The sequence below is a fragment of the Protopterus annectens genome, chromosome 10.part0 (genome assembly GCF_019279795.1).
Source record: "Protopterus annectens isolate FY-2018-M chromosome 10.part0, PAN1.0, whole genome shotgun sequence".
In the NCBI taxonomy this organism is placed as follows: domain Eukaryota; kingdom Metazoa; phylum Chordata; order Ceratodontiformes; family Protopteridae; genus Protopterus; species Protopterus annectens.
The window spans coordinates 1,687,013,306-1,687,036,831 of NC_056744.1; the positions used below are offsets into that span (position 1 = coordinate 1,687,013,306).

The 23,526-nt window shown below is 42.5% G+C and overlaps 1 pseudogene; it reads right to left on the reverse strand.

Moving 5' to 3' along the window:
* LOC122814424 overlaps window positions 1-23,526 on the reverse strand; it is a 652,984-nt pseudogene that overhangs the window by 104,435 nt on the left and 525,023 nt on the right.

Genomic DNA, 23,526 nt, shown 5'->3' on the forward strand with positions numbered 1-23,526 from the left:
TAGCTATTAGTGGTTGGTCACAAGTAGTACTACCATATAGTTTGGGTAGAAGAGGCATAGCTGGAGAACCAGTGCCAGCCTTCCCAAAGGGTGTTTGCGTGTTTGTATAAAACTCATATCTCAACGTGTGTGTGTCAGCTACTTGGGCACGGACACGAAGCACTGGTCGGACAGAGAGGGTGCTGCAGGCTTTAGCTTGACCACTAGGCTGAGATCTGGACCTTATAGCTGTGCAGTGGGGAGTCTTACTGGGGATCTGGAGAAAAAGGGAGAAACCAGCCCCAGAGTGACTGTGATCTCTGTGTGCTCTTAAGGGAAATTGTACTTTACTGTGTGTATATTTGTTATCCTTCCCAATGTGGACGCCCCTCACTGGTATTAGTGGTGAGGATTGAGGCTCCTTGATTACTGAGCCAGTGCACGGGCATCGCAATGATTTCCCAGTAATTCCTGTTATTATGTTTACTGGTAGTGCACAAATCCAAGCAATGATGTCACCAATGTCTGCACAATGTTAAGTGGAGAGCAACAGTGCCAAGCAGGGAGGAATGGGATTTTTAAAACTGGAAGGTTAATCTGACACAATGTTAGTCTGAGGGGTGTCTGCTGCTGCAATTGTTAGGTCATTTAACTTTGCTGCCATACTCTGGGGGCATGAATGTCATGACCTGACACATATTTGCTAGGCTTTATACACTGCTAAATCTGACTTTTACAATTTGGGATTCAAATCTGTGCAGAAGGGACAAAACATTTTCTTCCACAGTGGTGATTTGAACTGCTTGTTAGACATGGTCATGAATCATTCATAAATACAGATGACAGACTGAAGTATAATCCATGTATGTGTGTGGCCTGACAAGGTCCTTGTATATATATTAATTTGTGTATGTGTCTTACTTAAGTGCAAAGGCCATCCAAGTTCAGAACACAAAATTATACTTACAGTAACATAGTAGACAGTATACCCTCAGTCATACATCTTAACCTTCAAAACACAGTAAGGGTGTCTTATCCCTCAATCATATAATTCATATCAGCTCCACTATGTATCATTATATTAAATATTGCTTATAACATTTTATATGTAATGTGAAATGGAACATGACTAAAATATCTGGAATTATCTGTATTAGAACAGTACAGTTTTGTATCTACCATAAACGTAGATGTTCAAGTGCTAATACAGCTGCAGTCATAACAGATGGGTTTTCCTGCCGTCAGGCGGGTCCTCGGTCGGCTGAATTCCAAAGTCTAGGTCCGGTGTCGGTTGTCGTTGCTTCTTCCCCGACGTCCGTGCGACAGGGGTATAAAAGAACCAGCCGACGCCATTTTCTTCAGTTTTTCTTGCCCCAGATATCAGGTGCCCCCAGAAGGAAGGCAAAACATAAATTTATGCAATAAAGCAAATGCAATATAATCAAAAAACAGTAGTTGCAAGCAAATACACCATAAAAGAATATCCCAATGAGGTTGTATGAGGAGGTGTTAGCCATTAGGCCTGTCCCAAGAGGGGAAGGAGGGAGGGGAAACCTGGACTGCAGCTGTATTAGCACTCGAAAATTTACATTTATGGTAGGGACAAAACTGTACTATGTTCATCGTGCATACAGCTGCAGTCATAACAGATGGGTAGAATCCCAAAGCTAAAAAAGGGGTGGTAGGAACTAGGTGGAACTAGGAGGAGCCAGGATGCCCTGCAAGACTGCAGTGGCAAAGCCTGCTCTAGATTTGGAGTATAATGGTAGGTGATCGTGCTTGGAGAAGGTATGTACAGCACTCCAAGTGGCTGCTTCCAAAATATCTTTGGTAGGAACCCCCCTGAGGAAAGCTGCAGAGGTAGGTGTGGCCCTTGTGGAGTGAGATCTGATGCCTGCAGGTACAGTTTTACCATGAAAAGAATAACAAAAGCGTATGCAGTGGGCTATCCATTTTGAAATTGTCTGTTTGGAAATAGGCTTCCCTGGAGCTCCTGTAGCATAGGACACAAAGAGTTGCTCTGATTATCTGAAAGGCTTTGTTCTTGTCCAAATAATAACGCAGCTGTCTGTGAATGTCCAAGGAATGTAGTAGTCTCTCCCCTTTGTTTTGAGGATTAGGGTAAAAGGTAGGCAAGTGGATAGCCTGATTCAAAGCTACCCTGGATACTACCTTTGGCATAAAGGATGGATTGGTTCATAAGGAAACTCTGTCCAGATGAAAAATGAAAGGCTGCACAGCCATGAGGGCTTGTAATTCCGAAACCCTTCGAGCTGAGGTGATAGCCAGAAGGAAGGCTGTTTCCAGGACAAATATTGCAGTTTTGCTGAAGCAGCTGGCTCAAAAGGAGGCAAGGTCAGTTTTTTTAGAATGAAATTGAGATCCCAAGCAGGTACTGGTTGTTTCCTTGGGGGTTTTATATTCTTAGCCCCTCTGAGGAACTGTCTTAAGAGGGGGTGAGAGAATAAAGGAGGATCAGTGTTGTACTCTGCAGAAATGGCTGAGGCATGGATTTTGATGGAGGAGAATGAAAGTCCACTGCTTAGCATCTCAGCTAGGTACTGTAATATCTGAGGTAAATTCAGTATTCTAGGATTCTGACCCTTTTTCTCATTCCAGGCACAAAACTGTTTCCATTTTGCGGAGTAGGCTTTTCTAGTAGAAGGCCTTCTGGCCTCCAAAAGGACGTCCTGCACCTCCTTGGAGAGTAGGATCTGTTGTGAATTTAAGGAATCTTCCATGCGGCTAGATTGAGTGTTTTCAGCTGACTGTGAAGAGTTTTGAAGTTGTGCTGAGTCAGTAGAAGAGGAATTAGAGGCAGGATCCATGGTGGGGAATGCGTCCAGCTTCTCAGGAGTGGGCACTACTGTTGTCTTGGCCAGTCTGGAGCTATGAGAATCATCTTCGGTCTGTCTGCTCTGGTTTTTAATAGAACTTTGGGCAGCAGAGGAAGAGGTGGAAAGGCATAAACTGTCATTGTTGTCAAACTGAAAGAGAGTGCGTCCACTTTCCAGGCCTGTGGATGAAAGTTCCTTGAGCAGAATTTTGCCAATTGGTGATTTCTGTGGGAGGCAAAGAGATCTATGTCTGGCCTTCCCCATGCTTGAATTATCTTTGTAAAAACTTGAGGATGCAGCTTCCATTCATGTGGATCTGTCATATTTCTGCTTAGGTTGTCTGCCAGCGTGTTTTCCTTGCCTGGCAGGTACTGTGCTTGAAGTTCGATTTGTAAATCCAGAGCCATGTTCCAAAGAGACATGGCTAGTCTGCATAGCGGGTATGAATGGGTTCCTCCCTGTTTATGTACCACATTACTGTGGTGTTGTCTGTCCTTATCAATAGCTGGCCTGGATTTGAAAGCTATAACAGCATTTATTACTAATAGCATTTCCTTTTGATTGATGTGTAGGTGCTTTTATTTTTGGGACCATTTGCCCTGAATGCACCGATCTGTCATGTGCGCCCCCCAGGCGTAGTCCGAGGCGTCTGTTGTGATGACTTGATTTGCTTGAGGCTTGCAGAATGGGAGACCTGTGTTTCTTTGGCATGCTTGAGCCCACCACAGAAATTCCTTTTGAAGACATTGAATCAGTGGTATTATTGTTTCCAAACTGTGGCTGTGTTGAGACCATAGGTTTTTTAGGTACCACTGAAGTTTCCTCATATGCAGCTTTGCACATGGGATTAGTAGGATGCAAGATGCCATGAATCCCAGAGCCTGCAGGATTTTCCTTGCAGTCAGCCTGGTGAAAGTTGCAAGTTTTCTGAAGTATTGAGTTAGTTGCCCTTGTTTCTCTGGTGTGAGGTAGGCCATCTGGGTGTTTGTATCCAAGCTGGCACCCAGGAAAATTACTGTTTGAGAGGGTATTAGCCTTGATTTCTTTTTGTTGACTGTGTAACCCAGAGAATTCAATAACATTATTACAAACGCCAGATGTTTCAGAAGTATGTGCTTGCTGTCCGCTTGGATCAGGCAGTCGTCCAGATATGGGTATATTTGTATCCCTTGAAGTCTGCTGTAGGCAATTACTGATGCCAGGCATTTCGTGAACACTCTGGGCGCAGTAGATAAGCCAAAGGGCAATGCAGAGAATTGATAATAAGTTGAACCTGCAAGAAATCTGAGGTATCTTCTGCAATCTTGTCTGATTGGGACATGCAGGTATGCCTCCTTGAGGTCCAATGTTATCAGCCAAGACTCCTTGCCCAGCATGGGAAGAAGTTGCTGTAATGTGAGCATCTTGAATTTTGGCACAAGTAAAAACGTGTTTAGGATGAATAGGTCCAAAATAGGTCTCCAATCTTTTCCCTTCCTTGGTACCAGGAATAGTCTGGAATAAAAACTTTGACCCTGTTCTTGTGCAGGTACCTCTTGAATAGCTTTCATGTCCATGAGATCTGAAATTTGTTTTTGTGCCTCTGCCCTTCGATTGTGTGGCAGGTTTGGCATGCCTCTCATTTTTGGAAGGGTGTGAAAGTGGAATCTGTAGCCCCTGTCTATAATGTCCAGGATCCATTTGTCTTTTGTGACAATATGCCAATTTTTCGAAAATAATGCCAGTTTTCCACCTAAAGGTGCTGCCATTGAGTCTTGCTTGGCATGCAAAGGGGAAAGTCATTGGTTCTGCTTTCCGAATGGCTGTGAGCTATCCTCACCACCTCTTTGTGTAGGTGCTTGCCATTGTCTGCCTCTAAATGATCCTTGAGATTGCCCTCTGCCCCTCAGGCGCCTGTATGTACCTCTTTGGGGTTTGTCCGTGGCTGGACAGGACCAATTTTTGGAAGGCCAATTTCTACTGAAACATGGAGGTTGTACCTGTAGGAAATCTTTCACTGTTTGCATTGATTTTTTGCCTTTTCCTCCATTTTCATTAATACCTCCTCAGCTTTAACACCAAACAATACATCTTTTTGCAGAAGGGCATCTAGTAATTTAGCTTTGACATGATCTGGTAAGGTTTGCTCTTTGAGCCAGGCATGTCTACGTATGACTGATCCTGTAACAGCAGCTCTACATGAGGCCTCTAAAGCATCAAAACCACATTGTAAGGTATGTTTACCTACTTGTTCTGTACTATGTATCAAATCCTGCAACTCCTTCAAGTCTGTCTTTTCAGGTTGTGACATTTTGCTTCTCAACTGTGATAACAGAAACTGTTGGTACTTAAACATATGGAACTGACAGTTTAATGCCCTCATGGTTAAGGTGGCCGAGGTGTATACCTTTTTCCCCGACCTTTCTAAAGCTCTGGAATCCCTCTCTGAAGGTAATGGATCTTTAGCAGTGGAGGCCTCAATTCCCTTGGGACCCTGTGAAATAGTTTCTGGGTCAGCCGCATGGTTTTTGTATAGGAATTGGTGTGAGTCAGGAACCCGGTAATACCTGTCTGGCTTGACTGGGGCTGGAGGTAAAGAATCTGGGTTAAGGCAGGCCTCCGAATACACATCATCTAGAATGTCTAAGACAGGGGGTATAGCCAGAGGCCTGTGCTGAGGAAGCAAAAGGAAATCCCTAAGCCTTTTCTTGGAGTCTGAATACTCTTGGCCTTCCCAGTGGAAGTGTTCCCTCAAGGTATGTAAGGTTTCCCCAAAAGAGTAATCCTCAGGGGGAAGACAGAGGGAATGGACTCCTCTGCATCAGAATTTTCAAAACAGGAGTAAGAATGTTCCTGGTCTTCAGAATGTTCTGAAATAATGGAGGCCTGGTCCGAGGAGGGGGATTCTTCCTCCACTCTGGGCCTTTTTGTCTGGAGGGGGTTGGGAACCCCTGAGTAATCAAATCCTCAGCCATTTTGAGCATCTGCTTTTTAGGCATGGGGCCTTGAGAAGGGCCCTGTGGTGCTTGTCTTTTAGCATGCATGGCTGCTTTAGTCTTAGTGAAAGCCTTGATGGAAAAAGAAGAGGAAGGCCTGTAGACACCTTGAGAGGTGGCAGGTCTGTCTAAACTCTGAGTTTCACCGCCAAGAGTGGCTTCGGTATCTGTAGTCGGGGTGTGGGCTGAACAGCCTGCGACCTTGGGTACAGAAGACACCGCCAATGAAGTGTCGTCGATAGTCAGGGGCTGCGTAGGTGCCTCACTGAGAACCGGATCACCTGTAGTCGACTTTGGCGTGGTGTCGGTAGAAGTCGAGGACCTCGTATGTCGGTCCTTATCTTTGCATTTTTTGCTCAAAACTGGAGTCAGAGTATCAGACGACATGTTGGGTGAACTCCGCCTGACGCTTAATAGTGCACCTGTTGAATGTAGCACAAAAACGACAGGCCGAGACATCGTGGTCTGGGCCTAAGCAAGGAATGCAGAGGGAATGAAAATCCTTATGCGGTATTTGCTTCCCACATGAAATGCAATTATTAACTTTGTCTGACATCGGTCTGAGGCAAGAAAAGTTTCCCCAACGGGGCACTTAGCTTTCAAGACGACTTCGATTGAAAAATATTCATAATCTCAGGAGCTGGCCGACCGGCACTTGCAAACTGCTTCTGCTTCGGGCACCGCGCGGCAAGAAAGACTGGAGAAAATGGCGTCGGCTGGTTCTTTTATACCCCTGTCGCACTGACGTCAGGGAAGAAGCGACGACAACCGACGACAGACTTAGACTTTGGAATTCGGCCGACCGAGGACCCACCTGACGGCAGGAAAACCCATCTGTTATGACTGCAGCTGTATGCACGATGAACATCCACGGCTATGTGTATGGCAGCTCTATATTTACACTTGCTATGAAAGGAATATTGAAATAACATATATTTTCCTGTTTGTTACTATAAACTAGACTCCAAAATCCAAACATTTATTCAGTAATGCAATGCAGAAACAAACCATTTCAAGTAGTCTTTTATAAATGCATTTAAATGAATCAAGTCTGTGCTTGGGTAATCAAAATTGTTCATTTAATCCAGGTGGAAATAAACCCCCCAGTTTAACAATCCATTTCTTCTCCTTTGTGTCAAGAATGGAATGCCACCCCGCTTTGTTGGATTTACTTCCTTTTATAATGTCTGAAACCATAAAACTAAACTTGGCAGATGAATGTTTTGCAGACTGTTTATATAGAGCACTGCTTGGTTTTTTATTCCTCATGTCACTGGTGTGTTCAGAGATTCTCAGTCTAAGTGGTTGTGAAGTTCGTCCTACGTAGAAGAAGCCACAGCTGCATGTAGCTAAATATATCAACCATTCGCTACTGCAATTGGCAAAAACGTTAATATCATAAACGGTGTCACAGTTCTTACTTGTAAAATGTTTGGACTTAAAAACCTTACTGCAGTGAGTGCAATGTCCACATGGGTACCATCCTGTGAGCACCTCACCCATTATTGTAGTTTGTACTTCTTAAGTTGGTATCCTGGAATGTGAGTGTTTGTAATGGTTAAAGTGTGAGGCTAGGTTTCTAGAAATGAAAAACATCATCTTTCTGGTAGGACATTAGTTAGATTGTGATCACTCAGTAGAATATTCCAGTGTCTTTGTACACTGTTTATTAACAAATCAGAATTCCTACCATAAGTAGTCACTAACCTAATAGGTGACAACCTATGCTGCTCCCGTTGTTTGTATATCAAAATATCTTCTCTCTTAAGTGTGCTGGCCCAATTACTAGCCTGTAGGACATGTCTCATCCGATATCCCCTGTCCCTGAATCTGTGAGTCAGATCCTGCCTGTATTTCTGAAAGGTGGACTCACTGGAACAAATATGTCTCATTCTAGTATATTCGGATTTGGGGATATTTTTTGTTATATGGGGTGGATGAAAGCTGGATGCATGGAGGAGTGTGTTATATTGGGGAAACTTCTAGAAAACTTCAGTACATAGAGTGTGATTTGATTTTCTGGAAATGGAAACATCAAGAAAAAGTACAGTTTTGTACCTACCATAAATGTAGATGTTCGAAGATCCACATTGCTGCAGTCCTTACATATGGGTAGTCCGCTGTCCTCGGTCGGCCCGAATACCAAAGAGTTAGGCTGACACCGGTCAAGGCGCTTAGAACTGACATCAGGACGTCAGGGTACAAAAGCGCATGACCGACGTCATATCCTCAGTCTTTTCTTGCCCCAGATGTCAGAAGGCCCTAAAAAGAAAGGCCAAAGCCAAAAACCAACAAAGAACAACCAACCACCCCTGCACTAACAATATATACAATATTTACAACCCAAACCACACAACCACCTCAAACTACAGAGGGGAAGGAGGGAGGGTAAATTGGACTGCAGCAATGTGGATCTTGAACATCTACATTTATGGTAGGTACAAAACTGTACTATGTTCTTCATTCCACATTGCTGCAGTCCTTACATATGGGTAGAATCCCAAAGCAGAGGTAAGGGAGGATGGCAAAACTATAAAGCATTAGGAGCTGCCAAAATGCCCTGTAAAATAGCAGTGGCAAATCCAGCCCTAGATTTAGAGTAAAGTGGAAGGTGGTAATGCTTAGAGAAAGTATGCACTGAACTCCAAGTAGCTGCCTCCAAAATATCCTTAGTAGCCACCCCCCTTAAAAAAGCTGTAGAAGTGGCAGTAGCCCTAGTGGAATGAGGCCTGATCCCAGCTGGAATCTCCTTACCATGATGGGAATAACAGAAAGCGATACAGAAACCAATCCACTTCGAAATAGTTTGCTTTGAAACAGGTTTGCCCTGAGAACCCAAAGCAAATGAAACAAACAACTGCTGAGACTGCCTGAATCCTTTAGTTCTGCTTAAATAATATCGCAACTGTCTGTGTATATCCAAAGTGTGCAAAATCTTTTCCCCTTTATTTTGGGGGTTTGCATAAAAAGTACGCAAATGAATAGTTTGGTTTAAAGCCACACTAGAAACCACTTTAGGCATAAAGGAAGGGTTAGTACGCAAAGATACCCTATCCTTGTGGAAAATTAAGAAAGGCTCAACCGCCATAAGGGCCTGTAATTCAGAAACCCTTCTCGCAGAGGTAATGGCCAACAAAAAAGCAGTCTTCCATAATAAATATTTCAACTCGGCCATAGCTGCAGGCTCAAAAGGTTGTAGAGTGAGTTTCTCCAACACAAAATTGAGATCCCAAGCAGGAGTAGGAGCTCTACGTGGGGGTCTTATATTCTTTGCCCCTCTAAGGAATTGTTTGAACAAAGGATGAGAAAATAATGGTGGGTCACAGTCATAATGAGCAGAAATTGCTGCAGCATGAATCTTTATAGAGGAGAAGGACAAACCTTTGTCCAATAACTCAGTAAGGTATTGAAGAGCAACACTTAAATTAGGTTTAGAAACATCAAAGTCCTTAGCTGTACTCCAAATAAAAAATCTCCTCCATTTATCTGCGTAAACTTTCCTTGTACTAGGCCTTCTGGCCTCCAAAATAACATTCAAAACTTGTTGTGGAAGCTGAGACCCTCCAGAGTTTAAAACAGAATATGCCAGGCTGCTAGATGCAGAGACTGAAGTTTGACATTGAGTAAGTGACTGTTCTCCTGAGACAGTAGGTGAGGAATCGAAGGCAAAGGCCATGGAGGCTCCCGTACCAGGCTTCTCAGTAATGGGTACCAGTGCTGTCGAGGCCAATCCGGAGCTATTAAAATCATGGTTGGCTTGTCCTGTCTGACCTTCAGGAGTACCTTTGGGAGGAGAGGCAGTGGTGGAAAGGCATATACGTGAAGATTGCTCCAACTGAATGAGAGAGCATCCACTTTCCAAGCTGTGGGATGAAACCTTTTTGTGCAAAACTTTGGCAACTGGTAATTTAGTGGAGAAGCGAACAGATCTATGTCTGGAGTTCCCCATAACACTGTCAATTTTTGAAATACATGAGGATCCAATTTCCACTCGTGGGGATCCATTATTTGTCTGCTCAACACATCTGCTAAGGAGTTCTGTGCTCCTGGCAGAAACCTTGCCTGAAGATTTAGCTGTAAACTGAGAGCAGTCTCCCACAAAATCATTGCTTGTCTGCATAGAGTGTAAGAATGTGTTCCCCCTTGCTTGTTGATGTACCACATGACAGTTGTGTTGTCTGTTTGAATCAACACCTGCCCTGGAAGAAGTAAATCCTTGAAAGCTATCAATGCAAATTGGACTGCTAACATCTCCTTCAAGTTGATATGTAAATGCTGAAGTCTGGCAGGCCACGTGTCTTGTACCCATTTTCCATTTAGATGAGCTCCCCAAGCTTTGTCTGAGGCATCTGTCGTTAGAATCTGACTCGCCTCTGGTCGGGTCACAGAGAGTCCCTTGTTTAGGTGACATTCCTGAGCCCACCACAAAAATTCCTTTTGAATGCAAGGTATTATCTGAATGACAGTGTCCAAATCTTGGCAGTGTTGCGTCCATACATTTTTGAGATACCATTGTAGCTTCCTCATATGCAGTTTGGCATTGGGAAGTACCAGAATACAATATGCCATGAACCCCAAGGCTTGAAGGACTGTCCTTGCAGTCAGCCTGGACTGACGAGACAATTGATGGAAGTAAAGAGAAAGATTCTTTTGTTTGTCCGGGGTCAAAAAGGCCATCTGGGATGCTGTATTCAGTCTCACACCCAGAAAGCACATGTCCTGAGAGGGTACTAGACTGGACTTTATTTCGTTCACAGAATACCCTAGGCATCTCAACACTGCCATCACATACTGTAGATGGTGAAGAAGTTCGTCCTTTCCCTGAGCCAGAATCAGGCAATCGTCCAAATAAGGATAGATTTGTATTCCTCTTAGCCTGAAGAAAGCTATCACTGGAGCCAGAACTTTTGTGAACACTCTGGGCGCAGTAGATAAGCCAAAGGGCAATGCAGAGAACTGATAATGAAAAGTCCCAGCCCGAAAACGCAGGTACTTCCTGCAACTGGGCCTGATAGGAACATGAAGGTAAGCCTCCTTGAGATCCAGAGTCACCATCCAGTGATCTTTGCCCAGCAGAGGTAAAAGCTGTTGCAACGTCAACATTTTGAACTTGGGAATGTCCAGATATGTGTTGAGGATAGATAAATCCAAAATTGGTCTCCACGTGTTCCCTTTCTTTGGTACTAGAAACAGGCGAGAATAAAATCCTAGGCCCACTTCCGACAGAGGGACCGGTTGTACAGCTCCTATTTGAAGAAGTAGAGAAATCTGTGTTTGAGCCTCTAATCTTTGCTGAGGAGGAACGTCTGGCATGCCTTTGAAAGGAGGCAAGGTATGGAAATAAAACTTGTAACCTTGGTGTATGATGTCCAGTACCCATTTGTCCTGGGTAAGTAAAAGCCAATTTTCCTTGAAGAGTGCCAACCTTCCTCCCAAAGGTGCTGCCAGGCAAGAAGGATCTGGCAGCTGAAAAAGTAGGTCATTGGGCCTGTTTACGAAAGGACTGGCCCCTGCCCTCACTCGAAGATTGTGCAGGTGAACTCCATGTTCTAGGTCTGAAGGAACTCTGAGCTCTGCCCCTACCACGTCTAGATCTACCCCTAGACTGCGAATCCGAGGAAGGATACATCCACCCCTTAGCAGGCCAATTCCTACTAAACTTCGGAGGCTGAACCTGCAAAAAATCTTTAACAGTCTGCATAGACTTCGCCTTTTCTTCCATTTTCTTCAAGACCGACTCCACAGGTGGACCAAACAAAACTTCAGACTGCAAAGGAGCATCCAAAATCCTTGTCTTAACATGGTCAGACAAATTCTGATCCTTAAGCCAGGCGTGCCCGCGAAGAACTGAACCAGTGGCAGCCACCCTAGAAGAGGCTTGCACAGCATCAAAACCACACTGTAAAGAATGCTTACCCACCTGTTCAGAGACATGCACCAAATCTTGCAATTCTTTACACTCAATGCCTTCTGCCAGAGCATCCACCTTAGATTTCAATTGAGAAAGAAGAAAATTCTGATATTTCAACATATGAAACTGGCAATTCAAAGCCCTCATTGCTAAGGTAGAAGAAGTATAAACCTTCTTTCCCCATCTATCCAAAGCTCTGGCCTCTTTATCCAGAGGAACAGGATTCTTTACAACAGAGGCCTTGACACCCTTAGGTCCCTGGCTAATAGTTTCTGGGTCCGCCCTAGGACTCTTATAGAGATATTTATGAGCCTCAGGAACCCTGTAATACCTATCCGGTTTAACTGGCGCAGGAGGTAGAGAATCAAGATTAAGTGAAGCCTCTGAAAACACATCTTGCACAACATCCAGAACAGGGGGTAAAGCTAAAGGCCTATGTTGAGGTAACAACAAAAATTCCCTAAGCCTTTTCCGTGAATCAGAGAAGTCCTGACCTTCCCACTTAAAATGTTCCCTCATAGAATGAAGTGTCTCAGAAAAAGAAAAATCCTCTGGAGGGGAAGCAGAAGGAGTAGAATCTTCTGCATCAGAATCAGAATAAGGAGTAAACTCCTGCAAATCCTCAGCTGAAGACTCTGAATCATCCGAAGCCTGTTCAAAACTTTCCATCTCCGGCTCCACCCTAGGCCTCTTATCAGGAGGGGGCATAGAACCTCTAATCAGAGTAATCAAATCTTCTGCCATTTTAAGCATATGCTTCTTGGGCACAGACCCTGCTGAACTAGGACTGACACCAACAGAAGCTAAACCTGACTTGCCCCTGGAAGAAGCCTTGGAAACAGAAGGAGAGGGCCTAACCACCCTGGGAAGGGAGGGGAGTACAGAAACCTGAGAAGCCCCCTCAGCCTGACCTGCCTCCTGAGAGGCCACATCCTGCAAAATCAAAGTCTCCCCCTGAGACTCCAAAGAAGCCTCCGTCGGAACCACCGGTTCCACTGAAGCCTCTAAAGAACCGGCATCCGGAACGGATGACTCATCTTGCCTGGGCTTAACCGCTTTGTCTTTGCGCTTCTTCGTGGAAGCGGGCCGAGTATCCGGCGGCATATTATAATTGCACCGTTTCGAAGACCAACCTAGCACAATCTAACCTTCGCAATAGTGCGCTTATTAAACCTAGCACAAAGCGACACCCGACCGCGTGCTCAGGCCCCAAACAAGGAATGCACAAAGAATGGTAATCCCTATGCGGTATCTGTTTCCCACAAGAAATACAATTATTCACTTTTTCTGACATCCAGTAATACACTGAGGCAAGAAAAAACCAAAATATTCCCCAACGGGGTACTTAGCCAACTTGGATTCGGTCTGAAACTCCAAACTCGAAAAATTTCAGAATGCCGAACGGCACTTGCAACGCTGCTTCTGCATCAGACCATGCGGCAAAAAAGACTGAGGATATGACGTCGGTCATGCGTTTTTGTACCCTGACGTCCTGATGTGAGTTCTAAGCGCCTTGACCAGCGTCAGCCTAACTCTTTGGTATTCGGGCCGACTGAGGACAGTGGACTACCCATATGTAAGGACTGCAGCAATGTGGAATGAAGAACATCTGATGTTCATGTCAAAGTTAACCGTGAAGTGTAAACGCCATTTGTTTTCATTTAAATAGTCAATGAATTCAGACAAATATTCCACATACGACCTCTGTACCATCCAGCAATCATTCAAATAACACCTCCAAATGTCAATCTCCGTCAGGTACAAATTATGGCCTGCATCACAGATATGATGTTCTTCAATAAAGGCCATAAAAAGGTCAGCATAAATGGGGGCAAAAGATGCCCCCTTAGCCATCCATTTAATCTGTTAATAGCATGGGTCCAGATAGAAAAAAATACATTATTGGTTAAGACATGCTCTGTCAGGCCCAATAAAAATGTAATGAATCCTGGATGATACAATTCCAATTTATGCAAGCAGTATTCAAAGGCTTCTCATTGTATCACTGAATAAATATTACTTTAGTCTCACAGTTTGCTGGCTTACTAGTTGGATTTTGGATTTTACATTATTCAAGCCGTGCAATTGGCTTTTGTGCAGGGGGAACCCCTTTGATATAAACTAGACTGTCACAAAAGTAAAAATATATTACAATCTGTGTAATAGAGCCCGTGACCATCTGTATTACATCCTTACACTTACACCTGCCACCACAAGAACAGTTAAAAAAAACACTTCCGTAATTCCGTACTCATTCTTAAGTTGTGTGTGTGTTAATCGCCTCACAATGCCACTTAGCATGTTTGTGTGGTGCCCAACCAAAGTAAAAGAATGCATCCATTTTGACATTGTTGACTGCTTCCCAACTGCAGGTATTTAAAGGCTGCAGGTGTTGGGGAAGCTTGCTAGCCACCTCACAACTTCGCTTAAGGGTGCAGCACAATGGAAAGCAAAAATCTCAACAATGTACCCTTTTTGACCTTTACTCTGTCTATGCCCTTGTCTAGAGGCATTATGTCTGCTTCCTGTGTGGGCCAATAGTCCAGGTTTATGGTCTCCTAAGTATTGTGCAAACAAGATAAGAAAGCTAAACATGACATTCACTGTGTTTATCCATTCCCCTTGTTTGCACTAAGCTGGCATAAAAAAATTAGAAAAAGGGAAATTAGGAGAAATACAGAAAATAAATCTATTAAATAAACACTACAAAATGTATGTTGAATTAAATAATTTTACACAGGTATGGATATGAATTCTCACTCCAATGAATCTTCAAAAAAAGCAAGGGTAGCCCTTTTTGCCACAGAAACAGCTTTGCAGCAGAGAATGAGAATCATTATTCATAAAACCAAATGCAACATCATCCACAGTACTGACAAACCATGTGACAGTTGTTTGTACATTTATTAATTTCAGATGCAGTACAATGAGTGATCACACCACCATTTATTACTACTGCTTGCACAAATGTAGCTCTTTCTTATCTCCTTGTATTTGTTGCTCATTCGTGTCTTATCTGACCAGTCTGTAAGGCATTCTGTATAATTGTCCTTAAAATGTGTGAGGATATTAAATGGCAATAATATATAGTTGTCGAGAAATGAAGGGGATTTTGGATGTTACTGAAAAGAATCTGTGAAATGTGTGCTGCTTACTTACATTTAAAACCTTGGCATAATTACTTCTACACTTTGTAAGTCTAACCTGGCTAACACACCCAGTGGAGATTAGGGAGTCTTGAATTTCTATTGTGTTTTCTTTCTCCTTACCAATAATCATTCACAGTTGTAATCCATTAGCAACAAACACTGAGGGAGCACCTGCATTACTATTACAGCGGCTACACGGAATGAAGTATTTCGGATTCAGACATTCTAATGAGTTCACACCTCATTTGCATCTTCACCATGCTCACAGCTTTGAATGTACACTATAAAAAAGGAAACATGCAGCTAGGGAACCTGAAGATGAGGAGACTTGTTAATGTGGATAACACAGAAGAAAATATTACTTTGGGATTTGTTTGCACAAAAGACAAATTATCTTGATAAAGTATGCTTGTTTTTTCAGCTATATACTGGATATGCTGAAATGTCACCATGAAACACATTTTTCTACATTATATGTAGCATTTGATAATGCATATCTATCCATCTACTTTACTCTGTATACATTTCTTAAAAGTATATTGATGGCATAGGCATGTTTGGAAGGGCTTTTTACTTTCTGAGATGCACAGCCTAATTAAATTTCATCACAAGGGCTAATGTTACAACTGTTTTATGGTTATATACTTGACATGTAAATGTCCCACATTGTCAATAACACAGGGATGTTAGCCTTCCAGAATGATCCATGCACCTCTAGGGGAGTGCTGGCTACAGGTAGACAAGACTAGAAATTGCATAAAATGGAATGTTCAGTGGTAAATGTGTAGACATGTTTCAGGGACAGTATATTTGATAGCACTTATAGTAGTTCACTGATGGTTTGTTAGCAAATTGGGTCATTTGCCTGTTGTTTGGGGGACAGGAGAGTCAAGTTGCATTTCTGTGTTGGCACAAACAAAATTTGCTATTGTTACTCTCCTTGTTTTGGCTCCAACCTTTCTTTGTGTGATTATAATTTGCTACAGCCACACAATTCCCTTTTTTGTTTATTTGAATATTTTGGCCATTTTATGTTTTTCCAGTGGGTAAAAGTGAAATGCTATCTTTTATGAGTACTATCTAAGCAGGACTTCTACTTATGAGATTCTTGTGTATTATTCTTCTTTTGCTTTTTATGGCACCCAGGCATCCCAATCCCCGCAAACCAACCTTCAGTGACTCTGAGAATTAAGTCATTGTGGAAACATTTAGGTGACATTTTGCCTTTACGCCTGAGAGGGGATGTGGGTATATGTATGACAGAAAGCAAATTTGTCAGCAGATAGTGGCTGATGTGAATGCAGTAGGTGGCCAGAGCAAGACATATGATCAGGTGTATCATAGGGTCACTAACATGGTTTCATCGGCCCAGAGGAGACACCAAATGAAGATTTCCTGTCCACTGTCAGGGATCCAGACAGCTCACTGGAAAGTGCACAACAGCATGTCATTGATGCTGATGCTGCAGTTTCAGGGAGGACAAGTATGTCCCAGGAGGAGCTTACAGGTAAGTGTTACCTATCTCAGTTGTTAAATATTATTTGTACAGCAAAATATTGACTTAAATTACACTAAACATTAAATTTCTTTTGAGGGGGAATAGTTGTAGATTGATGCAGTTAACACATTCTGGTTTATTACACATGGGCTTGGGGGTGATGTGTCATGCAAGTGCTTGTTAACAGTATCATTATAGACATATAAACGGCCAAAAGTTTTAACCCTCTGTATTTACTGTTCATTGTGATGATTGTGCCTTACCTTTCGCTTAACTTCTTCCAGGACCATCCATCATAGGGAAAGCCTGCAATCATCTGTACATGGTAAGCCAAGCATTTTTATGTCAGTACTGATGAGCAGTTCAAAGAAATATTTAGTTTGTGATGTGGGTGTCAGGACTGTTGTGTCTATTGCTGTACTGTCCGAAATAGTGGCACCACTGTTCATGTGTTAGCATATATTGGACAATAGTAGTATAGGCTTTCATTTTTTTCCTGTGCTTGTTGTTTATTATTACAGGTGATCGTGGAAGTATGGGACTCCTACCTCCTGATGTCAGAGTATCAGCAGACTCCGAGGATGATGGTGGCCAAACAGAGGTGGACTAACGCTGAAGTTGACATTCAGCCATCCCCTGTAATTCCACTGGACACAAACAGTAGGCCTGTGCCAACCCATTCCAATCAGCCCTCAGATATTGGACACATGGAGGGTGAGACACTTGATCAGGGTAGTGTGGTTACTGCAGCTTCAGTACATGCTAATGCTAGCCATAGTAAAATGTGGGTGAGGTACCATTAAGGGGGGTTGTTAGGGGTGCTCAAAGGAGGTATGCTATCCACTCTCCACCTGATCCAGGTATGTGTTCCCGTGTCACATATGTTTAGGGCCATCATGGAGGTGCAAACACATTCTAATAGGTCTTCAAGAGAAATGCTTAGGGTTGTAGATGAGGCACAGGCTAAAATACGTGACTGCCTCCACCATGTTGCCAATTTAATGGATCAGATCAATGACATGTTGGAACATGCGGTGCTCATTATGGAAAGTCTGCTGGAAGGAGGATGGCATGCATGTGGGTGTAGGTCAGCTACAACAGCTGATGTTAGCCGAAGTGGCCATGCCCAATCCTACTCCTATAGTGGCACTACTTTTACTGCTCCATCAGTGGTTTACATGTCAACACCCAGATGAGGCAGTCAACAGGGTTGTGATCCTGGTCATCCTCAACAGGGGAGCTTGTCCAGCAGACAACAGTCATATTCAGGTAGCAGCAGTGCATTTGAGAATCAGGAGGGGCATGTCAGTACAACACCTGGCAGAGCCAGTTCTCGTGGTCAGGTACAACAATGATGAACTCCACCTCTACCATGCATGGCTCATACATGTCCAACATACCAAGATGTAGAGCTAGCAGAGTGCTTGGCTGTGTTCATGCAGAGACTCGCACCAATTTCACCTAGAGGGCCCACACAGAGACACATGCAGAATTGTTACACGAGTCAGCCATGAAGCTTAAAGGAGTACAACAGGTTTCTCTAATGTATTCCTCAACTTCATGGCCCTTTTCCTCCCTATTTACATTGTCCTCTGTAAAGCAACAACAATAAAGCATTTACAATTTTTATAATTCCCCTTACTTCTGTAACAGAGGCCTACCTTCTCATACTGTGATGGTTTCACTTACAAAATGATTCTCTCACGTTTGAATAAAGCTTGCTGGAGTCGCCCAATTACTGACATCATCAAGGCCAGGCAGTGCAGGTACTTTTTTTTTTTTGTTTTAATCAGTTCCCTCCCCCAAAGTGACATCACCAAAGCCGTCATCTGATTCCAAGTAAAATAATAAGACCCACCCATTCTGTGATGTCATGGCTCCCTTGTCCTTCCCCCCAGCCTGAGTGTTGTTCATTTTATTCAGTAGTAGTGTAGTAACACCGATGTTTGGAAACACAGAAATTTGGTATGCATACTTGTACATTCTGAACGGCAAATGATGCTTAGGTGGTATATCGCTTGCATACTTCTCTGTTATATTTGCACCAGATACTGCTAGAAAGATTAAAACATTATCCTAGTATCAGAGGTGGCAGTGCAACATATTCATAGTGGCTTAACATGAGAGTAGCTCTAAGCAAGCACCATGTGAAACCTGAACAAGCACCTAGAATTATTCAGTGCAGCTTCCACACCTTAAGTCTGAAAATGAATTCACATACTCACAAGAACAGGGGTAGCTGCATTTTGATGGCTAAAGGTGTATGGGCATGTCAGGTGGTTACTACACTGCAAAACTGGTTGTAATGATGTGGACATCCTACAAAAGGGCCTCACTGAGACAGATGCCTGGTGTCAAAGCCATAGCCTCAATGTCAATGCCAAAATATGCATGGTCATCTCTTTTGGTAAAAACTCTGCACCCATGAACTACCACACAGGTGGTAGTCTACTTTAACACCAAAAGTGTGATAAGAGACCTTGGGACACAGGTGGACAGTAGTCTCTCCTTTGATAATCACATCGCCACAGTAGTCAGGAAATCCTTCTATGTGGCGCACATCATCACAAAAGATTTCTCATCCAGGAAAAAAAGAGGTCATTGTACCCCTCTACTCATCACTCATTAGACCCATTACAGAGTACAACGCCCCTTTTGGTATGTACTTCACAAGACATCGACAACTGGAAAGGCTGCAGCAATCTCTCACAAAGAGGATTACCGGCCTCAAACAGATGCCCTATGTAGATAGTCTCAAAAAACTCCAGCTTTACTCTGCTGCACATCACCTACTCAGAGGTGATCTCTGTCTAATATACAAAGCTATGTCAAACCCAGACATGCTCCACTTAAAGAAATCCCAATCCCTTCGACCTACACGCTTCTAGGGACCTAAACCTTATCACCACAATAAAAAGAACATGCTGGAGGGATAGATTCCTGTCCCAGAGACTTCCCATACTCTGGAACAAACTACCTATATACATCTAACAAAGCTCCTCATTAGCACTCAGGCAAAAATCTTGATTGGATGGGAGATAGGAAATTCACCCCGGGAATTACTTCTGTGGCTCTGTTTGACAGGGGCACAGGAAAATAATTTTCTTGGGTGGCAAAAGCCAGGGTACCATTTGGCTAGGCCTATATAGGCCCTAGGGCCAATAGCCTAGCACCTATCTATGAACCTATGTATTCACATAAGTCTCTGCTGTCACATGTTAAAAGTCATTGTTATATAAAATCACCCACCTTTTACTTACATTACCAAGTAATAACAAGCAAGGATTTGCCATTCATCACTTACCTTGTAAATCCAGCAGTTTGTTACAGTTTTAGTTCAGGGCCGAGTGTCTGATGCTAGGAGTACACAGCCATTACATGGGTGGGTAAAGGTTGTGAGCACTGCCTGGCATCAATGTTACTATACGTGTGTGTGTAGGATGAAGGTTTTAGCCCCTTAGGTGGGTGAGCTTCAATGCATTGCTCCTTAGCCAATGTTAGGGCATACTGAGCACACCTACATCTGTAGCTGCTGGTCCACCCTCTGACTCCTCACCTGCATGTGGCTGTGGTGACCTTGCCATTGGTGGTGGGATGTGTGCCCCTTCCCTATGGTGATCCTGCTGAAGTTCTCGTGATGATGTTGTGAAGTATGGCACAGATGGTGAAGACTTCAGTACATGTACATGGACTGTACTGTAGGGCTCCCCAGATGTAACTAGGTAGCGGAATCATGACTTCAGCAGCCTAAACACATGCTCTTATGATAGTTCTGGTTTTAGCATGTCTCAATATTGCATTCTTCAGTGGGTGTGTGTGCATTTCTGATGGGCATCATCAGCCAGGGTTCCAGTGCATAGTTTCATAGGTTCATACTAGGCTATCTGCCCTAGGGCATTTATAAACATAGTCAGAGTGTGTATGGCTTTCGCCACCCATTTTAAATTAATTTTGCTATGCCCTTTTTTGAGGTTAGTATACTGTGCCTCTGTCTAACAGTGACACAGAAGTGATACCCGGGGTAAACCTACGATCTCCCATCCACTCATCAAGATTCCTCTTGAAGAGAGTCAATGAGGGACTCTGCCTAACCTGTGCTGGGATTTTATTCCAGAGTAAATAAACTCCCTCTACAAGGCTCAAACTCAGGACCCTGTACACTATAGTCACAGTAGTTAACCACTAAGCCATCATAGCATAACCTGTATCCCCCAGTAAATGATCCTGTGGGATATCACCTCTAGTGAACATCTGATATAGTGGGAGGTGTGCCAGATATGTGAGTTATGGTGAATGCCTGGGTTTCCAGCACATACATTCAAGAGGATTACCCTAGCATTACACATGACTTGGCAGTAAATAGACTGGAGCCCCTTTCTACTTATGTAGAACCTTCCCTGTTTCCCAGGTGGTACCTTGATTTCTATATGTGTACAATTTATGGCACCTAGTACTTCAGGGTATTGTGCTACAGGGTAGAACTGTTACATAATTGTGGCCCTCCCCTTAAGAGTATGGGAAAATATATGTGGTTACTCGCATTTTGGAGCACAGCATTCAGGAACTGGAGGATCCTGGGTGCGGATGCCTGTGACACCCCCAGCATTTTTCCTGTTGCTCTCTGAAATGTCCTTGTAATTTCTAAGTGCTACATGTACTTTTGTCTCCACTGGTATTGGTTTCCCCGGTTTGACCTTTCTCTGAGTCTAGGATGACAGAGGTTGCAGAATTCCTCTAGTGTGTCTTTATCTACCCTGTAGCAGTCTACAATTTCCACCTCATATGGATTGTAGCAGTCTACAATTTCCACCTCATACGGATTGTGATAAGTTAAATGGGGTATGAAAACTCTTGCCCATGGTCTATTAGCAGCAGCAGAATAGACTTAAGCCTGTTCCAAATACACATAAATTAAAGCAACAGCACCTCTAACATTCTTTCTGTTTAAACTCCTTTCCATGGCTGTATTCCACAGGTTTTGGAATTTGCAGGGGAAACCAGCACTGAGACTACAGGGTTGCTTTATATGTTATCAAATAGCTCTATCACTTGGATTGGTTGATTAGCATACAATTCAGCTGCCAATGCTGTAATTAGCATACAACGGTGTTTACAGTGGTTGCACGACTCTATACACTGTGTAGAGCAGCTTGCTAAATACAAAACAGTGCACTTACATGTAGGGTTTATTGAATCTGCCCTCTAATGTACAATTACCTGGTCTGTATGCCAAATTTTACAAAAATCACTGCTAATTCAACTTACTAGACAACACAAAGTATGATTTATTTTTTATGAGCTATTATTAAAAAAAAATAATAATCTTGTCATTAATAACCTCTTGTTTCCACCGTATTTACTAAATCCCTGTTTGGAGCCATCACTAACTTAATAATGTTTATTTATATAAAAAATTAAACTAGATGTACATCCATCCATCCTCAACACCTACATATTGGTCTATATTTATATAGATACATACATACACACACACACACACACACACACACACACACACACACACACACACACACACACACACACACACACACATGCATTTTGCCCAGATTAACATTATATTTTTAGACTTTTGCCTTTATTCTTTTACTGTACATATATTTTCTCCCATTTTCCTCAAAGTATTTTAAAGAGAGTAGAAAATATCATAAAAATGCATCATTAATGAGCTGTTCACTTACTGTCAGGCTTTTCTTTAAAATTATTCTTATTCTTTTGTTCTGTTCTGTTTACCCCCTCGTCATTCACTTGCAGTTCAGCATTATCTTCATTAAGTAGCACTAACAATGCCTCTGGGGGGATCTTGTAACCTACACATTAAAAAATATATATATGTTATTTTTCCACAGAGGTCCTGTGTTCAGTTTAGTTTAATTTAACAAGATTAAAATATGTTCACTCAGTCTTCCACAGTTCCATACTTAAGCATGTTTACATAATAATTACAAAAGTACTACAATAACATAATTTCAGTTTTGAATGCATTATTCATATCCAGTTACATTAAATACATTTTAAAGAAGTCCTTTGCTTCTAGCAGGGATTACTGTTTTACTTCAACTAATACTAGTAAACAATTTTTGTAATTTAAAAAAAGTGACATTCAAAATAAGTCTTTAAACATTTTTGTTTATTAATGAGGCAGCTGCATCTGTATCCTTTATAAGGAGAATTTTTATCAATTTGAAAACTGTATGACTAGTTGTATTCATGTCAAAAAACAGCAGATATTCATAACATCTAAAATACATTGTTTCTCATTATGCCTATGTTTAGAATGTCATATGCCTGTCTACTAGATTCAGCAGAGTAAAAACTCTGCAGTTCAGAATGCTGCTGTCTGTACTTAGTTCTATAACTCTGTAATATGTATCTCATGGAAATCTTATCTTACAGAGCTGACATACCTTGTTATAGCCCACACCTAAAGCATTGAGGTTATACAGATGTGGAAAATGGCTATACTAAGTTACAAATTTCTGGTGTAAACTGCAGTTCAGTGACAACAGATTACATCTGAAATATCCAATTAATCATAACTGAACATGGACATGAGAGACACACACACAAAAAATATAGAGGAGATCTGATATCTCAAAGGAGACTGCACAATGGGTAAGGGGTTATATAGAGGATATCTGGTATCTCAAAGGAGACTGCACAATGGGTAAGGGGTTATATAGTGGATATCTGGTATCTCAAAGGAGAATGCACAATGGGTAAGGGGTTATATAGAGGATATCTGGTATCTCAAAGGAGACTGCACAATGGGTAAGGGGTTATATAGAGGATATCTGGTATCTCAAAGGAGACTGCACACTGGGTAAGGGGTTATATAGAGGATATCTGGTATCTCAAAGGAGACTGCACACTGGGTAAGGGGTTATATAGAGGATATCTGGTATCTCAAAGGAGACTGCACACAGGGTAAGGGGTTATATAGAGGATATCTGGTATCTCAAAGGAGACTGCACAATGGGTAAGGGGTTATATAGAGGATATCTGGTATCTCAAAGGAGACTGCACACTGGGTAAGGGGTTATATAGAGGATATCTGGTATCTCAAAGGAGACTGCACAATGGGTAAGGGGTTATATAGAGGATATCTGGTATCTCAAAGGAGACTGCACAATGGGTAAGGGGTTATATAGAGGATATC